Source organism: Oncorhynchus mykiss, chromosome 3, assembly GCF_057628025.1.
Source record: "Oncorhynchus mykiss isolate SJ-2025 chromosome 3, ASM5762802v1, whole genome shotgun sequence".
Taxonomy (NCBI): Eukaryota; Metazoa; Chordata; class Actinopteri; order Salmoniformes; family Salmonidae; genus Oncorhynchus; species Oncorhynchus mykiss.
In genome coordinates, this window is record NC_143024.1 from 66,001,939 (window position 1) to 66,025,834 (window position 23,896).

The window sequence follows — 23,896 nt, forward strand, 5'->3', positions numbered from 1 at the left end:
ACATCATTACAGCTCAGGGCCTGAATCCCCATTCCTACACTAATCAATGTTTTTCTGTCAGTAATAATGCATGAGAAGAGTGATATACACACCATAATTGCCCAAAAGTCTTATGCTGGTGAACCCCCAGATGTTTTTTGAGTGCAGGCCAGTAATCCAGAATTCTCTATCCATCACATTCACAATGACAGGTTTATACATTTTCTCTGCAGTTCACGTGCACTCAAGGACACACACACACACACACACACACACACACACACACACACACACAGGTTTATACATTTTCTCTGCAGTTCACGTGCATTCAAGGACGACACACACACACTCATACACACACTCTCTCACACACACACTCTCACACACACACACTCTCTCTCTCTCTCTCACACACACACACACACACACACACACACACACACACACACTTCAATAAAGACTTCAGCCCCCCATGCCATTGACTGTTCTCGGTGCTACTGTCAAGTAAGCGATACAGCATCAGGTCTCGGACCAACAGGCTCCGAGACAACTTCTGTCTCCAAGAAATTAGACTTTTGAATAGCTAATCAACGGACTATCTGTGCAGACTATCTGATTATCTGAGCTCAATGTACACTCACAGCAGGTCTCTATCAACACACACACACACACGCACACACACACACACACACACACACACACACACATCACGTATCGCTGCACATTGATGTGGTTTTGGTAGTGCCTGTAGGCAGACTCCACGCTGTGCATAGGACCCCACAGCCACTAGGGGGACCCCCCCAGTCGTAAATCAGTCGGGGTCTTAACTTGATTTAGAAATTTGCTAGTGCATCAGCAGTTTTTCTCCTGTCAGTCACTGACAGTCACATAATTAGCACATGTCAGCTAACATTTGATAAGATTGGTAGGTAAGTTAGTATAGCCAGCTATCTAAACCTTGGATGGCTGAATTAACTATCAGGCACGAAGGGCATGTGCCCAAATCTCTCTTAGGGCCCCGAAAGGCTAGAGGTAGGTCTGGGTATTGGTACCCCTTGTATATAGCTTAGTTATTGTGTGTTCTTGTATGTTTTGTTTCTCTTATAATATATATTTTTTAATCTGCATCGTTGGGAAAGAGCTGATAAGGTCACCTGTTGTGTTCGGCGCATGTGACAAATCAAGTTTGATTTGATTTTGACACACACACACACACACACACACACACACACACACACAGACAGACACACCAAACAGAGTAATATGTCTAATTTATAACAGGCCCTATTAGAATACTTAACATATGCAACCCTCCTTCCTTGAGGGTGAGATCACTGATCAGGTTTTACTGGGTAATAACTGCTTTTACTTACTGGTCTTTGAGGCTGGTCATTTTGTTTTTCACCTACTGCACTTAATGCAGAGGTAGAGGCAAAGTATGCCTCCTCGTGGTGAAGTTTGTTGGCTCGACTCGTATAAAAAAATATTCCAGCAGACTATGATAACAAACGTGAATTATAAGAAATAGGCTATTTTACCCTCATGCAGTGTTTGATATTCTTACAGCTTTAACACACTACTGCATTTAGTAAATTAGTGATTAGGTATTAACGTAAAACTGTCGTAAAACGTGCTGCAAACTACTTTACTTCGTTTTGCTTAACTTTGGTCCTGCAGCCCTTGCATAGATCTAAATGGCATGTGAGTTATCTTGTGAAAGCTTTATAAAATGTAACATTATCTGTTAATTCAGTATATTTGAGTTCATATAAAAGAGTGTGTTGTACTGTTACAAATTCCTCACTTGACTGTCTGGCAGTCATCCACTACTATCGTCATTCATTGAGTGCTAGCCATACTAGCTAGCTAACTAACCAACCATTTAGCTAATCGACGAATTACACACCTGGATTGCATTTTGTGTTTGACCAACAGTGATACAAAATGGTGCATCTTTTTGCCAATTGCAGTATTTTCGCGCAACAATTTCTTCTGACATAACTGGTACAGTATATTACCACCCATGCACACAGTGTTGTCTCAAGATGATTGACAATTTCATAATAGCAAGTCCAGAGGTGATCCGGATGGGGACTCGGACCTCATACTGTACACAGCATCCTTAAACCATCATGTGTAATGCCATGAATCAAAAAGAGGATGTATTCATAAGACGAGTTGGTCTACACTTTTTGGGTCTTATTTCAACTTTAATTCACCAGTCAGCCGGGTCAAACGTCTTGCGTTTGATTTTCTGTTTCTAGTTAGATCAATCCCTCTGATGTCTGTAGCTAACGACCAAACCAACTGATGCCATGGCGTCACCGTTTCTGAAGTATGCTGTGATGGTACAGAAGTATCCCCGCCGCACCCGAGTACTTACAGGAAGCTGTACCAGGCCTGGAACAAAGGAGAACCAGCCAGAATCTCTGACAAACTGGAGAGCGTCTTCCAGCAGGTCCTGTAGGAATCTGATGTGGGCTCCCCGGGCGGCTACAGTGCCTTTGCCTCATTTGGCTTCCACCCGGTCGGGCAGGCATGCCCTGGCTTCCCTCTGGTGCCCAGATTGGCATCACTGCCAACTTTAACAGCACGCTAGACGACCCGGCTGGCATTACCAACAGCACCATTCTCATCAACGGCAAGGAGGTGGAGTGGAACAGTGACATTGGCACTGCCCTCAAGGACGCGCTGGTGTTCTCTCCAGAGGCTAAGAAGTTTGCCATGGTACGGGCCATTCTGCTTGGCAGGGGTGATGGTCTACAGGGTGACCCTGAAGCAGATCTTCAGGCTGCACACTGGGCTTGTGGTCTTCAGGGGCGTAGTTAACATAGTGGCATTAGAAGCATGCTCCCTACACCTCCAGGAGGGATGGCATTGTGGGTCTACTCAAGGAAGAGAAGACCTAAAATGGACATTGGAAGCCCACTAATTTCTGCACAAAGAACCAAATATCACGTGAGCTTTGGCCTCTAGAGTTACTTGTAAAGTCTGACACGAGACTAGAAGCCCACTGCTGTTTGTACTCGTTTTTAAACAGGTAGTATTTATGCAATCACAATTACAGTAAGAAAAAGTGAATTTCAACCACATGTAACATTGCCTGAATAATGGCAGTCATCCCTAAACTTGAATGCTTCCTTTCCTCTTAACAGTGACCTCAATTTTACCTTTGCCTAAAATGAATGTGAACATTGGTTTGGATGTTATACATGTGATAGGTGGTCTATATGTGCACCTGGACCTTTTGTGCTGTTGTAAAACACATCAGGGCAAGGTACAATAAAAAGCTTTCATAAAAAGCCACATTTAACAAAGTCTGTTATAATGTTAAACATGTACAGCTGACTTGTGTAAGATGGAAATGTGTTGTGATTGTTTTAACCAAAACAAAGAAAAAGAGAGCGAGGTGTGGGAATCAAGAATCTGTTTGGTTTAAAGAAAGTCATCTTTTTCAATTTGGTTGCTTGGTGAGAATGATTTTAATATACAGCATTGAATCTCCTGAGTCTACACATTTAGTTGGTGGCCATTTAGGTTGTCTGCATATTAAATGGACAACTTAATAAAGTACTTTAATCACATCGCACACGTATCAAAAAAAAGAAACAAGTAATTAACGCTTTGACAGCTTATGTTGAGAAAAACTGAACCTAGAGACTGTCATTATCAAATAAAGGTGTATCTCAATGGCACATTATTTCTGGCAAAATTTTTGAGCCAGAACAAAATACACACTAGTCACAGCATTGATAGCTTCTTCATAGTCTTGATATAGAGAGGCTTTCCTGGGTTATAAGAATGCTCTGTGTATGCGATTACAAACAACTCCCCTGATATTTTTATGCAACGGAAAATAATAAATTGTAACTAATTACTGTACTGGGTAAACACCAATAGTACCCTCAGCCTGGGTGAAGACGATATGGGGTAATTTGTGACAATAGGCGTAACACACACACTTCTGCAGCACCAAACCTTAAGCTTTCTTAGCCTCATGGCAAAATGTGTGGAATAGCAGGAAATTAGCTGAGGTTCTTGAAAGGTGGGACAATCCTTGTCTGACAGGGACACTTTTAAATTTTTTATGTTTATTTTTATAGTTGATCAAATTGATTATGTTGCATTATTTGAGCTTAAAATGTATATTTAGGGGAATCTTATAACTCCAAAAAACTATATTTTCCCTTTTCTAAATACTTTCAATATGAATTTCCATGTCAGCTCTATGCCTGGAAATGCCCTTGTCCTGAGCAAAGGATCACAATTTCAAACTCCCCAAAATTTCTAAACACAAATAATGGATATTAACTGAAAAATTATTGTATGTAGTTTCTTGCAATAGCCCTCTGACACGTTAAATAATATTTCTATGTCCAGAGATTTGGTCAACTCTAAAATCTTAAATTAATCAAGAATGAGCAGGGTCAGCAATACCATAAGGATCCATTACTTCAGATTTTTATTGAACCTTTATTTAACTAGGCAAGTCAGGTAAGAACAAATTCTTATTTACAATGACGGCCTACCCCGGCAAACCCTAACCCGGATGACACTGTGCCAATTGTGCACTGCCTATTGGAACTTCCAATCACGGCCGGTTGTGATACAGTCTGGAATCAAACCAGGGTCTGTAGTGACACGTCTAGCACTGAGATGCAGTGCCTTAGACCGCTGCGCCACTCGGGAGTTCAATTTTCATTGATTATTGTTTTAAATGTATTCTCAGTCTTTATTATACCACTTTGCCAGTGTCAGTAAAATATAGATTTTCATCATCCCTTCACATTATTGGACACAGTTGGGGGACGGACTATTCTTTTTTTAACCACATGATGTCGCCACAGCCCATTTCTAAATTGTAATCTACAGTCCTAATCTCCACTGGTGTCGTATTGTTATAGTCACATTGACGGACCTAGGTATTTCCTGAATTTAGGGCAATGATAAACTAGTGTGGACTATTTCTGACCAACAATGGAAATGTAATATCCAGTGGCAAAAATTACTTGAGGAAATTACTAATGACTCCTCGCCTAATGACTATTCTGCTCCACACGTACAAACGTGATGCCAAATGCAGTTTCCACACTAACCTACATTTTGTAGACCTATAAAACCGGCAAAATACCAATTACTATGGCATGACAAATATAGATTGCAGGATTGCTTACCCGCGACTTCACAAATGAAAACCACGCTTACCACGCCTCCCTATCCTGTGACTCCACCCCTGTGCACTGATGGCGCTGCGAAGATTGCGCCATAACGTTGCTATGCTGTTGCCTCTACTGCAGCGAGCGAGCCTTGACGACGGACTCTGCAGTCCGCTGAGAAGTCAGAGACCGAATAATCCAATCCCCCCCAACATTTATGTCGCTCATACCATCGCATTTACAAATCAAAGGAATTGTAAATATCATTCACTCGGTCTGAAATGACTGCTGGTTCGCTGTAGCCAATGGTTGCTGTGTCTTGCGTGTGGATTATTCGTTGCCGAGCTAGTCCGAGATTCGAGCCAGGAGGGCCCGCAGTTGAATGTGTATGAAGCTGACGGCTCGGTGATAAAGATGAGGTTTTGTCGGAGTTCGCAGCGGGTGAACTGAACTTGGATTTTCAGTCCCTCACCCTAAACTCATTTCCCGCTATAAGAAAACCATATTACTTAAAAACTGGACGCCCCTGGAACTGTTTATGACGGTAAGATCATTTACTAACTAGCTAACAACCTTTTTACTGAAAAGTAATGCAGCTTGCTAGCGTAGCTACTGTAGCTAACTAGTTTGCTAGCTGGTTGTGCTAACTTTAGGTAACCTAGCTAGCTAAATTGCTAACAAGCTAGCTAGCTGTTTGCTCTCCATAAACCTAACCAATACACCATTGTTTTGGTAACTACTTAGTTAAAAACATTTACTGTCCCATACTCAGGTCAATTAAACAATGTAGGCTATGCCTTTAAGTTATTATTGGAAATAAGCTGTTCCCTGAATCCACTACTGCTATTTCAGTGTAACGGTAGTCACAAGATTTCAACTACACTTTTCTGTGTGGAAGCCTCTGAAGCTTGACAGATGATGGCAGGAGAAATATGATTACCGTATTTAGTAATCCAATTGTGGATGTTGTAGGTAGGCATTTAGCTAAATATTTATATTTTAATTACGCAGTTAAGTTAACCCTTGCAGAAATAGCCTAAAACATAGCCTATAAAGTATCATAGGTGGTATCCAGTTACAGTATCCATGGCCCACTATGAATGTACTGACAGCTGCATCAGTCTTGTAACTTGCTGGTCATTTTGAAACAAGAGTAGGAATTACTTTAAGTCGAGGGTTTCCTTCTCTGTGATATTACTCAAGGTTGTTTTCAAGTGAGTAAATCGATAACTGATCTGTGTTTTCTGAATTTAGACAACCATTTAGCTAATGTGGTCAGCTTTAACAATGACGTAATCCTCAGACATCGTATTTGTGGTGGTGGAAGCCCTTCGTTCGAGTGTAGCTACCTGGACTGATTTCAACCTGCGTACTCACTACGGGAAAGCAAATTCAATTACACATCTTTTTTGGTGTCATGGCAGTAAACCAAAAAATGTTTTGTGTGGATACTTCCACTTTGAATTCCACATCAACTCAATTCAGTTTTTTAAATCGAGTTTAGTTGCACTGAGCCTACATCACCACTCGTCTCCAAATTGTAGGCATTCTCAGGTCCACAAATCTCATTCAATCAAACCAACTAGGACGTTGAATGACCAGCTTCTGGTTAGACAGAAGAGGACCTCTGCACTTTCACATGTCCTCATATCATTTACCTAATATGGCCCCCATAGATTTGCATCACATAGCCTAATCCTACTGGAGAGGGCCATGTCAGGATTCAGTGAGAAATCAGATTCATGCCTACGAGACTGTGGCTGTCTTTGCCAGGTGAGGGGCCTCTGTCTAAACTAGAATAAAACCTGTTTTAGGGGACTCAGCTGGTAAAGATGAAATGGCCTGTGGAGAGAGTCCTGGCTTAATGGGTTGTGCACCTGAGCCAGGCATCCCTGATTTTGAAGTGGAGTGTGGGTGGGGTTTTGGGAGAGGGGGGCTCAGGTGCTGGAATAATTGGGATAGACTGCACCTACTGACATGAGCATTGGTGAAGCCTGTCGAACATCTCATTCCAAAATCATGGGCATTAATATGGACTTGGTCCCTCCCTTGCTGCTATAACAGCCTCCACTCTTCTGGGAAGTCTTTCCACTAGTTGTTGGAACATTGCTGTGCGGACTTTCTTCCCTTCAGCCACAGTAGCATTAGTGAGGTCAGGCACTGATGTTGGGCGATTAGGCCTGTCTCATAGTCGGCGTTCCAATTTATTCCAAAGGTGTTCGATGGGGTTGAGGTCAGGGCTCTGTGCAGGCCAGTCAAGTTCTGCCACACTGATCTCGACAAACCAATTCTGTATGTACCTCGCTTTGTGCACTGGGTCATTATCATGCTGCTATAGGGAGTGGCCGGAATTCCCTAAATGGTTTTCACAGTTGAAAGCACAGAATTATCGATAATGTCATTGTATGCTGTAGCGTTAAGATTTCCCTTCACTGGAACTAAGGGGCCTAGCCCAAACCATAAATCAGACCATTATTCCTCCACCAAATCTTCCAGTTGGCGTTATGCATTGGGGCAGGTAGCGTTCTCCTGGCATCTGTCAAACCCAGATTCGGACATCGGACTTCCAGACGGTTAAGCATGATTCATCACTCCAGATAACGTGTTTCCACTGCTTCAGAGTCCAATGGCGGCGAGGTTTACATCACTCCAGTCGACTCTTGGCATTGTGCATGGTGATCTTAGGCTTGTGTGGGGCTGCTTGGCAATGGAAACCCTTTTCATGAAGCTTCCAACGAACAGTTCTTGTGCTGATGTTGCTTCCAGAGTCAGTTAGGAACTCTGTAGTGAGACAATATTTATGCACTTCAGCATTAGGCAGTCCTGTTATGAGGTTGTGTGGTCTACCATTTTGTGGCTGAGCCGTTGTTGCTCCTAGACGTTTCCACTTCACAATAACGGCACTAACAGTTGACCGGGCAGCTCTAGCAGGGCAGACATTTGACGACCTGACTTGTTGGAAAGATGGCATCCTATGACTGTGCCACTTTGAAAGTCACTGAGCTCTTCAGTAAGTCCATTCTAGTGCCAATGTTTGTCTATGGAGATTGAGTCAATCAGTCAATAAATGTGGCTACTTTGAGAGGGCAGCAGTTCCAAGATTGATGGCTGTGTTGACTTGGCTCAGGAGTACCTCAGACAGCTCTTAGCTTAGGAGTAACCGGAGACAGGTCTTAGCTTTTACAGTTTCTCTCTGGTTAGTAAACCCCTGCACTGAAAGCCACACACACACTGGGTGTTCCAACAGTGTTATGTGTGCAGGTCTAGGGCACCATGTCAGCACCCCTTGCAGAGACAGCATGTGGCAATCCATAAGAGTGCCGGTGGGCCAGCCTTGCGGATATCACATCCATTTAAGCAAAATTCCAAACGTCTAAACACAGCTGTGTTTACTCTCCTATCTCTCCCAGCCTCACGACTCCGAACCAAAGGTGTTTTGGCTAATCTTTTAATTTCGTAATTCGGTTATTGCTGGCTTGCCAGTTAAGTGAGTGGTATTCATCAGCTAAGGCAACATGGTGCACAGAGGAATGAGTAGGGCTCTAAAGTGCAACCATTTTGATCACATGCTCTAATTTGCTGTGACACATTTTATATTGAAAGTGTTTATTTTAAATTTTTCTTTAATAGTGATCAGGGACGTGCAACTAATAGTTTTCCTTCACAGAAAATTTGTCAAACGCATTCGGCAGAAAATACATTCATTTTCATCAGATGACGACAAAGTGCAATGTTTTTGGCGGGCAGCCTCTCAAGTATATTATCTTTCAATGAAAAAGCAATGTTTTTTTGGCAAAAATTATGCATTGCCATCATATTTCTATTGTTTAGGCCTATAATTGAAAGAATTTAGCCAGCTACATTTCCTAATGTTTTGCTTAAAGTTAATATTTCATTTTACCGGAGGCTGGATACACAGAGAAAAGAAGCTACATATCACCTGTTCGTGAATTCTCATCCGAGTTTAGAAGTGCAGCTGAAGCACAAAATTAGTCTGCCGAGCAGAAATTACAACAAAAAGTATTTTAGATCAGGGTTTACGAAACACAGCAAATCAAATTGTATTAATCACATTATGTGGATATATTGAAGCAACATCTCAAGACGTTAGTCAGGAAGTTCAAGCTTGGTCGCAAATGGGTCTTCCAAATGGACAATGACCCCAAGCATACTTCCCAAATTGTGGCAAAATGGCTTAAGGACAGCAAAGTCATGGTATTGGAGTGGCCATCACGAAGCCCTGACCTCAATCCCGTAGAAAATTTGTGGGCAGAACTGAAAAAATGTGTGCGAGCAAGGAGGCCTACAAACCTGACTCAGTTACACCAGCTCTGTCTGGAGGAATGGGCCAAAATTCACCCAACTATCTATAATACCACATTTACCTCTTACTGGTATACATTTGTTTTATAAACAGTACAATGCGTGCTCATCCTTTTTATTTTTTATGTAATTATGGCAAACAAATAATTTGACTGGTAGATATTTTTTGAATCTACCTGCCACAGTGGCTGGTGGACCAAAAAGTTAATTTCCCACCCTGATCTCGATCAATAAAAAATATTGTGCTCCTAGATTTTATGGTTTTCGCCTAACTTTTTAAAGTTTTGTGCACCAGTGCTACTACCTGTGTGAGCTGTTTATTCACGCTCCTGTTTGTACTGGAATGTGCTTTGAAATGAAACATTTTGCACTACACAGTATAAGTTAAATTAAGTGCTTTGAAAGGCTTGTCATGGCTCACAACACTATCATCCCAGACATCCTGGACCCACTCCAAGTTACATACCGCCCCAACAGATCCACAGGTGGAATCACAATTGCACCCCCCACTGCCTTCTCCCACCTAGAAAATAATACCAGTGAGGATGTTCATCGACTACAGCTCTGCGTTCAACACCGTAGTCTCCTCCAAGCTCAGTACCCTGGGGCGGAACACTTCCCTCTGCAACTGGATCCTAGACTTCCTGGCGGGCTGACCCCAGGTGGTGAGGGTAGGCAAAAACACCTCCACCACACTGGCCCTAATCACGGGGACCCCAATAGCATTGCGCGTTTCGCCCCCTCCTGTACTCCCTGTTTACCCACGACTGTGTGGCCATGCACAACTCCAAGTTTGACACAACAGTGTTTAGCCTGACCACTGACAGGATGGAGGTCAGGGATATGGGAGTGTTGTATCAGGACAACGATCTCTCGCTTAACAGCAGCAAGACTAGGGTTGCACATTTTGGGGAATATTCAGTGGTGGAAACTTTCCATGGGAATTAATGGAAATATATGCATATTAATACCATTTAAAATATAATGTTTTTTTGCATTGTGAGTAACTCTGTGATTAACTTCCCTTGGAAAATGTGCGTAAATCTTCCAGAAGGTCTTGCAAAGGGTCAGAAACTAAGAAGCTAATCGTGGCCTACAGGAAATGGGGGAGGTTGCACATCTGAACACCCCATCCATATGGACGGGGCCGCAGTGGAGAGAGTCAATCACTTTAAGTTCCTCGGCGTCCACATCACTGAGGACAACATGGTCCTCTCACACCAGTGTAGTTGTGAAGAAGGAACAAGAGCTTTCCCCCTCCCATGGCCCTTTAGATTGTTAGATGTACAGTCTTGGCCAAAAGTTGAGAATGACACACATATTAATTTCCACAAAGTTTGCTGCTTCAGTGTCTTTAGATATTTTTGTCAGATGTTACTATGGAATACTGAAATATAATTACAAGCATTTCATAAGTGTCAAAGGCTTTTATTGACAATTACATGAAGTTGATGCAAAGAGTCAATATTTGCAGCGTTTACCCTTCTTTTTCAAGACCGCCCTGGCATGCTGTCAATTAACTTCTGGGCCACATTCTGACTGACAACAGCCCATTCTTGCATAAAAAAAAAAATGTATTTAACCAGGTAAGCTTGTTGAACAAGTTCTCATTTACAACTGCAACCTGGCCAAGATAAAGCAAAGCAGTGCGACAGAAACAACAACAGAGTTACACATGGAATAAACAAGCGTGCAGTCAATAACACAATAGAAAAAGTCTATATACTGTGTGTGCAAATGAAATAAGGTGGTAAGGCAATAAATAGGCCGTAGTAGCGAAGTAATTAGAATTTAGCAGATTAACACTGGAGTGATAGATGAGCAGATGATGGTGTGTAAGTAGTGATACTGGTGTGCAAAAGAGCAGCAAAGTAAATAAAAACAATATGGGGATGAGGTCGGTAGATTGTGTGGGCTATTTACAGATGGGCTATGTACAGCTGCAGCGATCGGTTAGCTGATGTTTAAAGTTAGAAGGAAATGTCAGTCTCCAGCTTCAGCGATTTTTGCAATTCTTTCTAGTCACTGGCAGCAGAGAACTGCAAGGAAAGCTGGCCAAAGGAGGTGTTGGCTTTGGGGATGACCCGTGAGATATACCTGCTGGAGCGCGTGCTTCGGGTGGGTGTTGTTATCGTGACCAGTGAGCTGAGATAATGCGGCGCTTTAACTAGCATGGACTTAAAGATGACCTGGAGCCAGTGGGTTTTTCGACGAATATGTAGCGAGGGCCAGCCGATTAGAGCATACTGGTCGCAGTGGTGGGTGGGATAAGGCTATTTGGTAACAAAACGGATGGCACTGTGGTAGACTGCATCCAATTTGCTTAGTAGAGTATTGGAAGCCATTTTGTAGATGACATCGCCAAAGTTGAGGATCGGTAGGATAGTCAGTTTTACTAGGGTAAGTTTGGCTAAACAATTTACTAGGTTAAGTTTGGCGAAATAGGAAGCTGATTCTAGATTTGATTTTGGATTGGAGATGCTTAATGTGAGTCTGGAAGGAGAGTTTACAGTCTAGCCAGACACCTAGGTATTTGTAGTTGTCCACGTATTCTAGGTCAGAACCGTCTAGAGTAGTGATGCTAGTCAGGCAGGTGGGTGAGGGCAGCGAACGGTTGAAAAGCATGCTTTTGGTTTTGCTAGCGTTTAAAAGCAGCAGTCGTCTGCGTAGAGGTGGATCAGGGAATCACCCGCAGCAAGAATGACTTCGTTGATATATACAGAGAAAAGAGTCGGCCCGAGAAATGAACCCAGTGGTACCCCCATAGACTGCCAGAGGTCCGGACAACAAACAGGCTCCCCGATTAGACACACTGAACTCTGTTTGCGATGTAGTTGGTGAACCAGGCGAGGCAGCCATTTGAGAAACCAAGGCTGTTGAGTCTGCCGATAAGAATACGGTGATTGACAGACTCGAAAGCCTTGCCCAGGTTGATGAAGACTGCTGCACAGTACTGTCTCTAATCGATGGCGGTTATGTCATTTAGTACCTTGAGTGTGGCTGAGGTGCACCCGTGACCAGCTTGGAAACCAGATTGCACAGTGGAGGAGGTACGGTGGGATTTAAAATGGTCAGTGATCTGTTTATTAACTTGGTTTTTAAAGACTTTAGAAAGGCAGGGCAGGATGGATATAGGTCTATAACAGTTTGGGTCTAGAATAGAGGTCGACCGATTAACTTCTTGATGCACCCATCCCTTTAGCGGGATAATTTTCATCAACACCCGCTGAATTGCAGGGCGCCAAATTCAAAATAAATTACTACAAATATTTAATTTTCATGAAATCACAAGTGCAATATAGCAAAACACAGCTTAGCTTGTTGTTAATCCACCTGGCATGTCAGATTTCAATACAGCTTTTCGTCGAAAGCATAACAAGCGTTTATGTAAGAACATCTCTCTCAGTAGACAAAATATTACAAACACTAGCAGCCAAGTAGATTGGTCACGAAAGTCAAGAAAAGCAATAGATTAAATCGCTTACCTTTGATCTTTGGATGTTTATTTTTTGTTCCATAAAGATTATTTTTATATCCAAAATACCTCCATATGTTTGGCGCGTTATGTTCAGAAATCCACAGGCTCGAGCGGTCACGACATCGCAGACGAAAATTCCAAATAGTATCCGTAATGTCCACAGAAACATGTCAAAGGTTTTTTATAATCAATCCTCAGGTTGTTTTTAAAATATATAATCGATAATATATCAACCCGGGACTGTCACTTTTTCAATAGGAGAGGGAGAGACAATGGCTACCCCACTCTGTTGCGCAAGCAAAACTCTGCTAACACCCAGCTATCCACTGACGCAATGTGATCTTTCTCGCTCATTTTTCAAAATAAAAGCCTGAAACTATGTCTAAAGCCTGTTGACACCTTGAGGAAGCCATAGGAAAAGGAATATGGTTGATATCCCTTTAAATTGAGTCAAGGCATCCAATGGAGCAGAGAGCTTTCAGGAAAAACAGCACTTCCTGGTTTGATTTTCCTCAGGTTTTCGCCTGCAATATCAGTTCTGTTATACTCACAGACAATATTTTGACAGTTTTGGAAACTTTAGTGTTTTCTATCCTGATCTGACAATTATATGCATATTCTAGTTTCTGGGCCTGAGAACTAGGCAGTTTCAAATGGGTATGTTTTTTAGCCAAAAACGAAAATCTTGCCCCCTACACTCAAGAAGTTAATCGGAATGGCTGATTTAATTAGGGCCGATATCAAGTTTTCATAACAATCGGAAATAGGTATTTTTGGGCGCCGATTTTTGCCGATTTAAAAAATATATATATATTTATACCTTTTATTTAATTAGGCAAGTCCGTTAAGAACACATTCTTACTTTAAATGACGGCCTAGGAACGGTGGGTTAACTGCCTTGTTCAGGGGCAGAATGACAGATTTTCACCTTGTCAGCTCGGGGGATTCAATCTTGCAACCTGACAGTTAACTCGTCCAACGCAATAACAACCTGCCTCTCGTTGCACTCCACAAGGAGGACTGCCTGTTACGCGAAGGGAGTAGATGCCAAGGTAAGTTGATAGCTAGCATTAAACTTACCTTATAACTAGTGATTATGATTGATTGTTTTTTATAACGACACATGGTTTTTTTATAACGACACTAGTTTATCTAGCGTGTCCTACGTTGCATATAATCGATGCAACGCTGGGGGATGATTTAACAAAAGCGCATTTGCGAAAAAAGCACAATCGTTGGATGACTGTACCTAATCATAGGCTTGGTGTTTATCAGCCTAATGGCTGGTGTAACTGATGTGAAATGGCTAGCTAGTTAGCGGGGTGCCTTGGCTTTCTTAACTGCCTGTGTATATTGGTTCCTGACTTCCCTGAACAGTTGCATATCGCGGGGACTCTTCGATGCTATTGCAGTCCACCACAGGTTGTTTTTGTGATGGTCGAGGGCAGTCAGGTCTGGAGTGAACCAAGGGGTATATCTGTTATTACATTTTTGAAAGGGGCATGCTTTTTTAAGTTGGTGAGAAAATTACTTTTAAAGAATGACCAGGCATCCTCGACTGACGGGATGAGGTCAATATCCCTTCAGGATACATGTGCCAGGTCAATTAGAAAGGCCTGCTCGCAGAAGTGTTTTAGGGAGCGTTTGACAGTGATGAGGGCTGGTCGTTTGACCGCGGACCCATAGCGGATGCAGGCAATGAGGCAGTGATCGCTGAGATCCTGATTGAAATCAGCAGAGGTGTATTTGGAGGGCAAGTTGATCAGGACATTATCTATGAGGGTGCCCATGTTTACTGATTTTAGGGTTGTAACTGGTAGGTTCCTTGATAATTTATGTGCGATTGAGGGCATCTAGCTTAGATTGTAGGACTGCTGGGGTGTTAAGCATATCCCAGTTTAGGTCACCTAACAGAACAAACTCTGAAGATAATTGGGGGACAATTAATTCACATATGGTGTCCAGGGCACAGCTGGAGCTGAGGGGGTCTATAATAGGCGGCAACAGTGAGGGACTTATTTCTGGTAGAAGCTCGAACTGTTTGTGCATAGACCTGGAAAGTTTGACAGAACTTTGCAAGCTATCTCTGCAGTAGATTGCAACTCCTCCCCCTTTGGCAGTTCTATCTTGACGGAAAATGTTGTAGTTGGGTATGATTTTTTTTTTTTTTTTTTTAAGAAGTCCAGCAGGCATCAGCAATGTAGCCAAGTGATTACAGGGTCCAGTGTACAGCAATAGATGAAACAGGGAAGCCGCTAGGTAGTCGTTACTACGCCAGCACACGGGAGACACAGCGTTTAAAGTTAGCAGTCCGGGGTGGGTAGAAGCATCTGCTCTGTCGTCCGGCAAAGGCCGGTTGAAGGCACACCTGATGTAATTACGTCTGCGGACCAGTCGTGGTGGTACGACTGGGCGCCGTGTCGACGAAGGGATGGCGAAAGAGGTTTTGTATTTGTGGCAATTTCATTTGCTAGCCGGGAGATGCGCCTGTCTCAGGGCTAGCTTCGGGGCTGGGTCACTCCGTGGCAGCTAGCTAGCTGTGATGATCAATTGTCCAGGGTTTACAGCAGGAATCTGTAGTGGAGAAAAACAGTCCGAGGCTGGCGGGTATTATCCAGGCTTAAAAAACGTCTGGTGCCTGAGCAGAGGGTAAAGGCCGCTAGCAGTGGCTAACAATGACTATAGCTAGTAACTTAGCTAATTAGCTGGCTACCTTCTGATTGAAAGTTTTGGCTAAAGTTTGAGGCGGGTTACTGGAAGGTATATTTATTTGAAAAATACATTGGAATATATACAAGAAGTAAAGGAGAGCACAACAAACCACGTCTGCACTGCTACGCCATCGAATCAATGCTTAGAGTTTGTCAGAGTTTGTCAGAATTTGTGGGTATTTGTTTGTCCAACCGCCTCTTGAGGATTGACCTCAAGTTCTCAATGGGATTAAGGTCTGGGGGTTTCCTGGCCATGGACCCAAAATATTGATGTTTTTTTCCCCGAGTAAGTTGCTCCATCATGCTGGAAAAGGCATTGTTCGTCACCAAACTGTTCCTGGATGGTTCAGAAAAGTTTCTTGGGGGATGTGTTGGTACCATTCTTTATTCATGGCTGTGTTCTTAGGCAAAATTGTGAGTGAGCCCACTCCCTTGGTTGAGAAGCAACCCCACACATGAACGGTCTCAGGATGCTTTACTGTTGGCATGACACAGGACTGATGGTAGCGCTCACTTTGTCTTCTCCGGACAAGCTTTTTTCCGGATGCCCCAAACAATCGGAAAGGGTATTCATCAGAGAAAATAACTTTACCCCAGTCCTCAGCAGTCCAATCCATGTACCTTTTTACAGAATATCAGTCTGTCCCTGATGTTTTTCCTGGAGAGAAGTGGCTTCTTTGCTGTCCTTCTTGACACCAGGCCATCCTCCAAAAAGTCTTCGCCTCACTGTACGTGTAGAGGCACTCACACCTGCCTGCTGCCACTCCTGAGCAAGCTCTGTACTGGTGGTGCCCCGATCCCGCAGCTGAATCAACTTTAGGAGACGGTCCTGGCGCTTGCTGGACTTTCTTGGGCGCTCTGAAGCCTTCTTCACAACAGTTGAATCGCTCTCCTTGAAGTTCTTGATGATCCGATAAATGGTTGATTTAGGTACAATCTTACTGGCAGCAATATCCTTGCCTGTGAAGCCCTTTTTGTGCAAAGCAATGATGACAGCATGTGTTTCCTTGCAGGTAACCATGTTTGACAGAGGAAGAACAATGATTACAAGCACCACCCTCCTTTTGAAGCTTCCAGTCTGTTATTCGAACTCAATCAGCCTGACAGAGTGATCTCCAGCCTTGTCCTCGTCAACTGTAATGGCAACTGCTCCACCGGTGACTGCAAGGCCCTACACAGGGTGGCGCAAAAGGCCCAGAGCATCACTGGGGTAGAGCTTCCAGTCATCTTAAACATTCATGCCAGGCTGTGTCTGACTCCAGCCACCTGAGCCATGGACTGTTCTCTCTGCTCCCATCTGGCAGGCCGTACCGGAGCATCTTGTCGCGGACCAACAGGCTCCGAAAAAGCTTATTTCCCCAGGCTTTTAGACTGAATAGTTAACCTCTGCCCTGCCTCTCTCCCACAGACTAGTTGCACTGATTACCTGCACAAACTCTATTCCCATCCTCAGGTCTCCACCACTCAGCCACACATGCCTACACTGATTCTCTTCACATTCTTACACCAATGCACCCATGCTCACTACTGGCACCTCACATTGATTTATATTACCATGCGTTGCTGCTATATTGTTTGTGATTATTATTACTACCATATAGTATTTATCCTGTTACCAGCCACTTTTACCCCTCTTCTTCAATCACTCCAATCCCCCTGCACATTTTAATAACAGTACCGGCACTGCACTGACCTGTATACCATGTAACTTCAATTAAACAAGTTTCAAATAGCTGCCTGTCCCTTTTTAATAGCCATGCAACGGCACACATTTCAGCAAATGAACGCCTGTTTCAAATCACCGCTGGTTCTAAATGAATGTTTGCTTGTTTTACTGTTTGATTTGATACATTAAATAATTGCTATCAAGTTTTCGTTAATACTCATTTGTTTTCATCACCAGTAAGAAACTGCTAGCCATTGGCAGCTAACAGCTGAGAACTGCTAAGTACATAAACAGTCAACATCTTTGGGAGGTCAGGCCCCCAGAAATCGCCTTCTAGCGGCGAAAGTAAGCACTGCCCAAAATGTACAGTCAGAGATGAATACTTATTCTATCAAATAGAGGAATACTTAAACAAAATAAATGTGACTGTGTAAATGATAACACTTTAGTGCTGGAAGTGAAGAAATATATTAAAATGCTGGAAGGGAATACTGGAATTCAACAATTAACTATGCATAAGAGCAAAAGCTGTGTGTAATAAGGGAATTGACGCCTGGCTCAAATAGAAACCGGTCTCTAGTAAGCGTCTGTTGTGTAAAGTGATTTTAGCAAATAAACGCCCAGGCTATATATTGAAGTTTTACAGTATCTGCGTTCTGTGTTTTGTTTCCCCCCACACATTTCATGGTTTATTTCTTATCTATATTACTTCCTCTTGTGCGTTATTGGAATAGAGCTCACAAGTTAAACATTTCACTAATGTTTTACACCTGTATCATGAGTATTTGACAAACTTAAATCCACAACTTGCTTGGACTATTTTGCCATTCTTACGTCCCAAAATCAACTAATGTACTTCATTCATGGCAGAAAGACCCAGAAAATGTCTCCTTAACCTCTCTGCACTCAGTGATATCCAATTCACAGAACCCCATTTGCCCAGGGCCAATGATGACGGGCTTCACATTTAATCTATGTTCCTAATTGGAACTATTATGGCCTTCGAAATGTTAGCTATTAAAATCACATCCAACAATATCAAGGAGCTAGAAATCCAGGGCTTAAAAACAAAGATGTCATTGTACGGTGATTCATGTTTTCTTTTAAATCCACAATTTGGATCCCTCCATAACCTCAGAGGATTTAGAAATTTGTTTCTAACCTCTCTGGATTACAACCAAATTATGATAAGTGTACTATTACATATTGGATCATAAAAAACATTACTTTTACCTTACTGAGATTATCACTACAATTAAATAGATAAGATATTGCTACCATGGAAAGGAAAATACCTATTTGTGGAAAAATCTCCCTGAAACTCTTTAGTCATATCCCAGTTTACCTATTGGTTTATGGCTCTGCCTACACCTAATGATATGAGCAAAACATATTCCATTTTATTTGGAATTAAATGGGCATTTTTATATAATGAGTGAATTCAGAGGGCAGAAATGATAAAATATTAAAGCATTAGACCTCTAACTAAAGGCTACAATCATACTAAAGCTGTACTTAAGTCCAAACTTGTTCTTTAGCAGATTAGTAAAAATGGCTCACCTCCGTGTTCAGGAATGGCTTTTTACCCTTTATTCCGATTTTATAACCTCTCACTTTATTTGAACATTAAATCTCATATCACTATTTTAAAACAAGCCATAGAAAGTTAGTTGCAATTTCAGTTTAATCTACCAGAAAACACAAAACAAATATTACAGCAAATATTAGGGTTTTACTCAGATACTAATTGATTAAAAAAAAAAACATTTTGGAGGGGATTTTTAACTTCTTGTGTCGAGCAATCCCGTATCCGGGAGCGTAATCATAGCCTCAAGCTCATTATCATAACACGACGTTAACTATTCATGAAAATCGCAAATGAAATGAAATAAATATATTGGCTCACAAGCTTAGCCTTTTGTTAACAACACTGTCATCTCAGATTTTCTAAATATGCTTTTCAACCATAGCTACACAAGCATTTTTTTAAGCGTATTGATAGCTAGCATAGCATTAAGCCTAGCATTCAGCAGGCAACATTTTCACAAAAACAAGAAAAGCATTCAAATAAAATAATTTACCTTTGAAGAACTTCGGATGTTTTCAATGAGACTCTCAGTTAGATAGCAAATGTTCCGTTTTTCCAAAAATATTATTTGTGTAGGAGAAATCGCTCTGTTTTGTTCATCACGTTTGGCTAAGAAAAAACCCCGAAAATTCAGTCATTACAACGCCAAACTTTTTTCCAAATTAACTCCATAATATCGACAGAAACATGGCAAACGTTGTTTAGAATCAATCCTCAAGGTGTTTTTCACATATCTATTCGATGATAAGTCATTCGTGGCAGTTGGGTTTCTCCTCTGAAGCAAATGGAAAAATGCACGCAGCTGGAGATTACGCAATAATTGCAACGGAGGACACCAAGCGAGCTCTTGGTAAATGTAGTCTCTTATGGTCAATCTTCCAATGATATGCCTACAAAAACGTCACAATGCTGCAGACACCTTGGGGAAACGACAAAGTGTAGGCTCATTCCTTGCGCATTCACAGCCATATAAGGAGACATTGGAACACAGCGCCTTCAAAATCTGGGGCATTTCCTGTTTGAAATTTCATCTTTTGCCTGATGCCTGTAGCATCAGTTCTGTGGCACTCACAGATATCTTTGCAGTTTTGGAAACGTCAGTGTTTTCTTTCCAAAGCTGTCAATTATATGCATAGTCGAGCATCTTTTCGTGACAAAATATCTTGTTTAAAACTAATGTTTTTTTTATCCAAAAATTAAAAGAGCGCCCCCTATCGAAGAAGTTAAAAAACCCTATAATCTTTGTAAATGATTTCATTAAATGGGACTGGGGGAAATATGTCACACACAGAACTAGCAGACATTTCCATATATTTTTGAATTACTGTAAAAATGGACACGGCAAGTGGAAGGGGGAGAAAGTAAGGAACTTTGTCGACCAAAATTGACTAAAGAAAATTATGATTAAAAAAAAAAAGTATACGTGTTTCATTTAAGGACCAAAATGAAACCCCAAATGACCTCTGTACCATACAGATTACAAAATAGTTTAGATTTTTGATGTACCGATTCCATGGCACATGGTTTATGAACTGATACACAAAACAACGCCAGATTATAAATACAGTTGAAGTCGGAAGTTTACATACACTTAGGGTGGAGTCTTGTTTTTCAACCACTCCACAAATTTCGTGTTCACAAACTATAGTTTTGGCAAGTCGGTTAGGTTTCCTTTGTTCATGACACAAGTAATTTTTCCAACAATTGTTTGCTGAGAGATTATTTAACTTATTATTCACTGTATCACAATTCCAGTGGGTCGGAAGTTTACATACACTAAGTTGACTGCCTTTAAACAGCTTGGAAAATCCCAGAAACTGATGTCATGGCTGTAGAAGCTTCTGATGGGCTAATTGACATCATTTTAGTCAATTGGAGGTGTACCTGTGTGTATATTTCAAGGCCTTACCTTCAAACTCCGTGCCTCTTTGCTTAACATCATGGGGATACTTAAATCAGCCAAGACTTCAGAAAATAAATTGTAGACCCTGGGTCATCCTTGAGAGCAATTTCCAAATGCCTGAATGTACCACATTTATCTGTACAAACAATCGTACGCAAGTATAAACACCATGGGACCATGCAGCCATCATACCGCTCAGGAAGTAGACGCCTTCTGTCTCCGAGAGATGAACGTACTTTGATGCTAAAAGTGCAAATCAATCCCAGAACAACCGCAAAGGACCTTGTGAAGATGCTGGAGGAAACCGGTACAAAAGTCTCTATATCCACAGTAAAACAAGTCCTATATCGACACAACCTGAAAGGCCTCTCAGCAAGGAAGAAGCCACTGCTCCAAAACCGCCATTAAAAGAGCCAGACTTACGATTTGCAATTGCGCATAGGGACAAATCAAATGTATTTATAGAGCCCTTCTTACATCAGCTGATATCTCAGTGCTGTACAGAAACCCAGCCTAAAACCCCAAACAGCAAGCAATGCAGGTGTATAAGCATGGTGGCTAGGAAAAACTCCATAAAGTCCAAAACCTAGGAAGAAACCTAGAGAAGAACCAGGCTATGAGGGGTGGCCAGTCCTCTTCTGCCTGTGCCTGGTGGAGATTATAACAGAACATGGCCAAGATATTCAAATGTTCATAAATGACCAGCATGGTCAAATAATAACAGTAGTTGTCGAGGGTGCAGCAAGTCAGCACCTCAGGAGTAAATGTCAGTTGGCTTTTCATAGCCGATCATTCAGAGTATTTCTACTGCTCCTGCTGTCTCTAGAGAGTTGAAAACAGCAGGTCTGGGACAGGTAGCACGTCCAGTGAACAGGTCAGGGTTCCATAGCCGCAGGCAGGACAGTTGGAAACTGGAGCAGCAGCACGGCCAGGTGGACTGAGGACAGCAAGTAGTCATCATGCCAGGTAGTCCTTGTTGGATTTTCCTCAGGGGTTCGCCTGCAATATCAGTTCTGTTATACTCGCAGACAATATTTTGACAGTTTTGGAAACTTTAGAGTTTTCTATCCTCTTTTTCTATCCAATGATATGCATAATCTGGGCCTGAGAAATAGGCAGTTTCATTTGGGTATGTTTTTCATCCAAACATCTAAATACACCCCCTACACTCGAGGTTAACTGATTTTTGTCCTCTGACGTCCTTTGGTAGGCAGAGGGAGCCTGGAAAGGCATCAAGGAATCTTTGTGTTGTCTGAGAATTTATAGCACGACTTTTGATGCTCCTTGGTTTGTTGCAATTGCAAACGTAATAAAATGGTGGTCCGATAGTCCAGGATTACGAGGTAAAACATTAAGATCCACAACATTTATTCCATGGGACAAAACTAGGTCCAGAGTATTACTGTGACAGTGAGTAGGTCCAGAGACATGTTGGACAAAACCCACTGAGTCTGATGGCTTGCAAAGCCTTTTTGGAGTGGGTCTGTGGACTTTTCCATGTGAATATTAAAATCACCAAAAAATAGAATATTATCTGCTTTGACTACAAGGTCCGATAGGAATTCAGGGAACTCTGTGAGGAACGCTGTATAATGCCCAGGAGGCCTTTAAACAGTAGCTATAAAAAGTGATTGAGTAAGCTGCATAGATTTCAGGACTTAAAGCTCAAAATACGAAAATATCATATTTTTTTGCGTAAATTGAAATTTGCTATTGTAAATGTTAGCAACACCTCCGCCTTTGCGGGATGCACGGGGGATATGGTCACTAGTGTAACCAGGAGGTGAGGCTTAATTTAACACAGTAAATTCATCAGGCTTAAGCCATGTTTCAGTCAGACCAATCACATCACGATTATGATCAGTGATTAGTTAATTGACTATAACTGCCTTTGAAGTGAGGGATCTAACATTAAGTAGCCCTATTTTGAGATGTATCACGATCTCTTTCAATAATGGCAGGAATAGAGGTCTTAATCTTAGTGCGATTGCTAAGGCGAACACCACCATGTTTAGTTTTGCCCAAACTAGGTCGAGGCACAGACAGTCTCAATGGGGATAGCTGAGCTGACTACACTGACTGTGCTAGTGGCAGACTCTACTAAGCTGGCAGGCTGGCCTGCACCCTATTTCATTGTGGAGCTAGAGGAGTTAGAGCCCTGTCTATGTTGGTAGATAAGATGAGAGCACCCCTCCAGCTAGGAGGGAGTCCGTCACTCCTCAACAGGCCAGGCTTAGTCCTGTTTGTGGGTGAGTCCCAGAAAAAGGGACAATTATCTACAAATTCTATCTTTTGGGAGGGAAAGAAAACAGTTTTCAACCAGCGACTGAGTTGTGAGACTCTGCTGTTGAGCTCATCACTCCCCCCTAACTGGGAGGTGGCCAGAGACAATTACTAGATGCCGACACATTTTTCTAGCTGTTGTTACACGCTGAAGCTATGTTGAGCTTGGGGACCTCTGACTGTTTTATCCTAACATCGTTGGTGCCGACATGGAAAACAATATCTCTATACTCTACACTCGCCAGTTTTAGCTTTAGCCAGCACCATCTTCAGATTAGCCTTAACGTTGGTTGCCCCCTGGTAAACAGTGTATGATCACTAGATGATTCGTTTTAAGTCTAATACTGCGGGTAATGGAGTCTCCAATGACTAGGGTTTTCAATTTGTCAGAGCTAATGGTGGGAAGCTTCGGTGTCTCAGACCCCGTAACGGGAGGAGTAAATCAAATCAAATAAATAAATGTACATCAGCTAATATCTCAAAGTGCTGTACAGAAACCCAGCCTAAAACCCCAAACAGCAAGCAATGCAGGTGTAGAAGCACGGTGGCTAGGAAAAACTCCCTAGAAAGGCCAAAACCTAGGAAGAAACAGCCTGGTTCCTCTCTATGTGGGGTGGCCAGTCCTCTTCTGGCTGTGCCGGGTGGAGATTATAACAGAACATGGCCAAGATGTTCAAATGTTCATAAATGACCAGCATGGTCAAATAGTAATAATCACAGGCAGAACAGTTGAAACTGGAGGTGGACTGGGGACAGCAAGGAGTCATCATGTCAGGTAGTCCTCCGAGAGGTAGCGAGAGAGAGGTAGA

At 42.2% G+C, this 23,896-nt stretch overlaps 1 protein-coding gene and 1 pseudogene across 8 annotated transcripts in view; both read left to right on the top strand.

Moving 5' to 3' along the window:
• The first annotated feature begins 2,405 nt into the window (after positions 1-2,405).
• LOC149984652 (transmembrane protein 177-like) lies at positions 2,406-3,040 on the top strand (annotated as a pseudogene).
• A 2,077-nt stretch (positions 3,041-5,117) lies between these two features.
• Positions 5,118-23,896, top strand: part of LOC110520208 (protein tyrosine phosphatase non-receptor type 4) — a 108,440-nt gene continuing 89,661 nt past the window's right edge. For 3 of the 8 annotated variants that reach the window (XM_090229935.1, XM_090229938.1, XM_090229940.1), the window contains exon 1: positions 5,118-5,679. The gene's annotated coding sequence lies outside the window, so the exon portion shown is untranslated. The remainder of the gene's footprint in view (positions 5,680-23,896) is intronic. The other 5 variants (XM_090229933.1, XM_090229937.1, XM_090229936.1 and 2 more) reach the window with 3 other exon arrangements.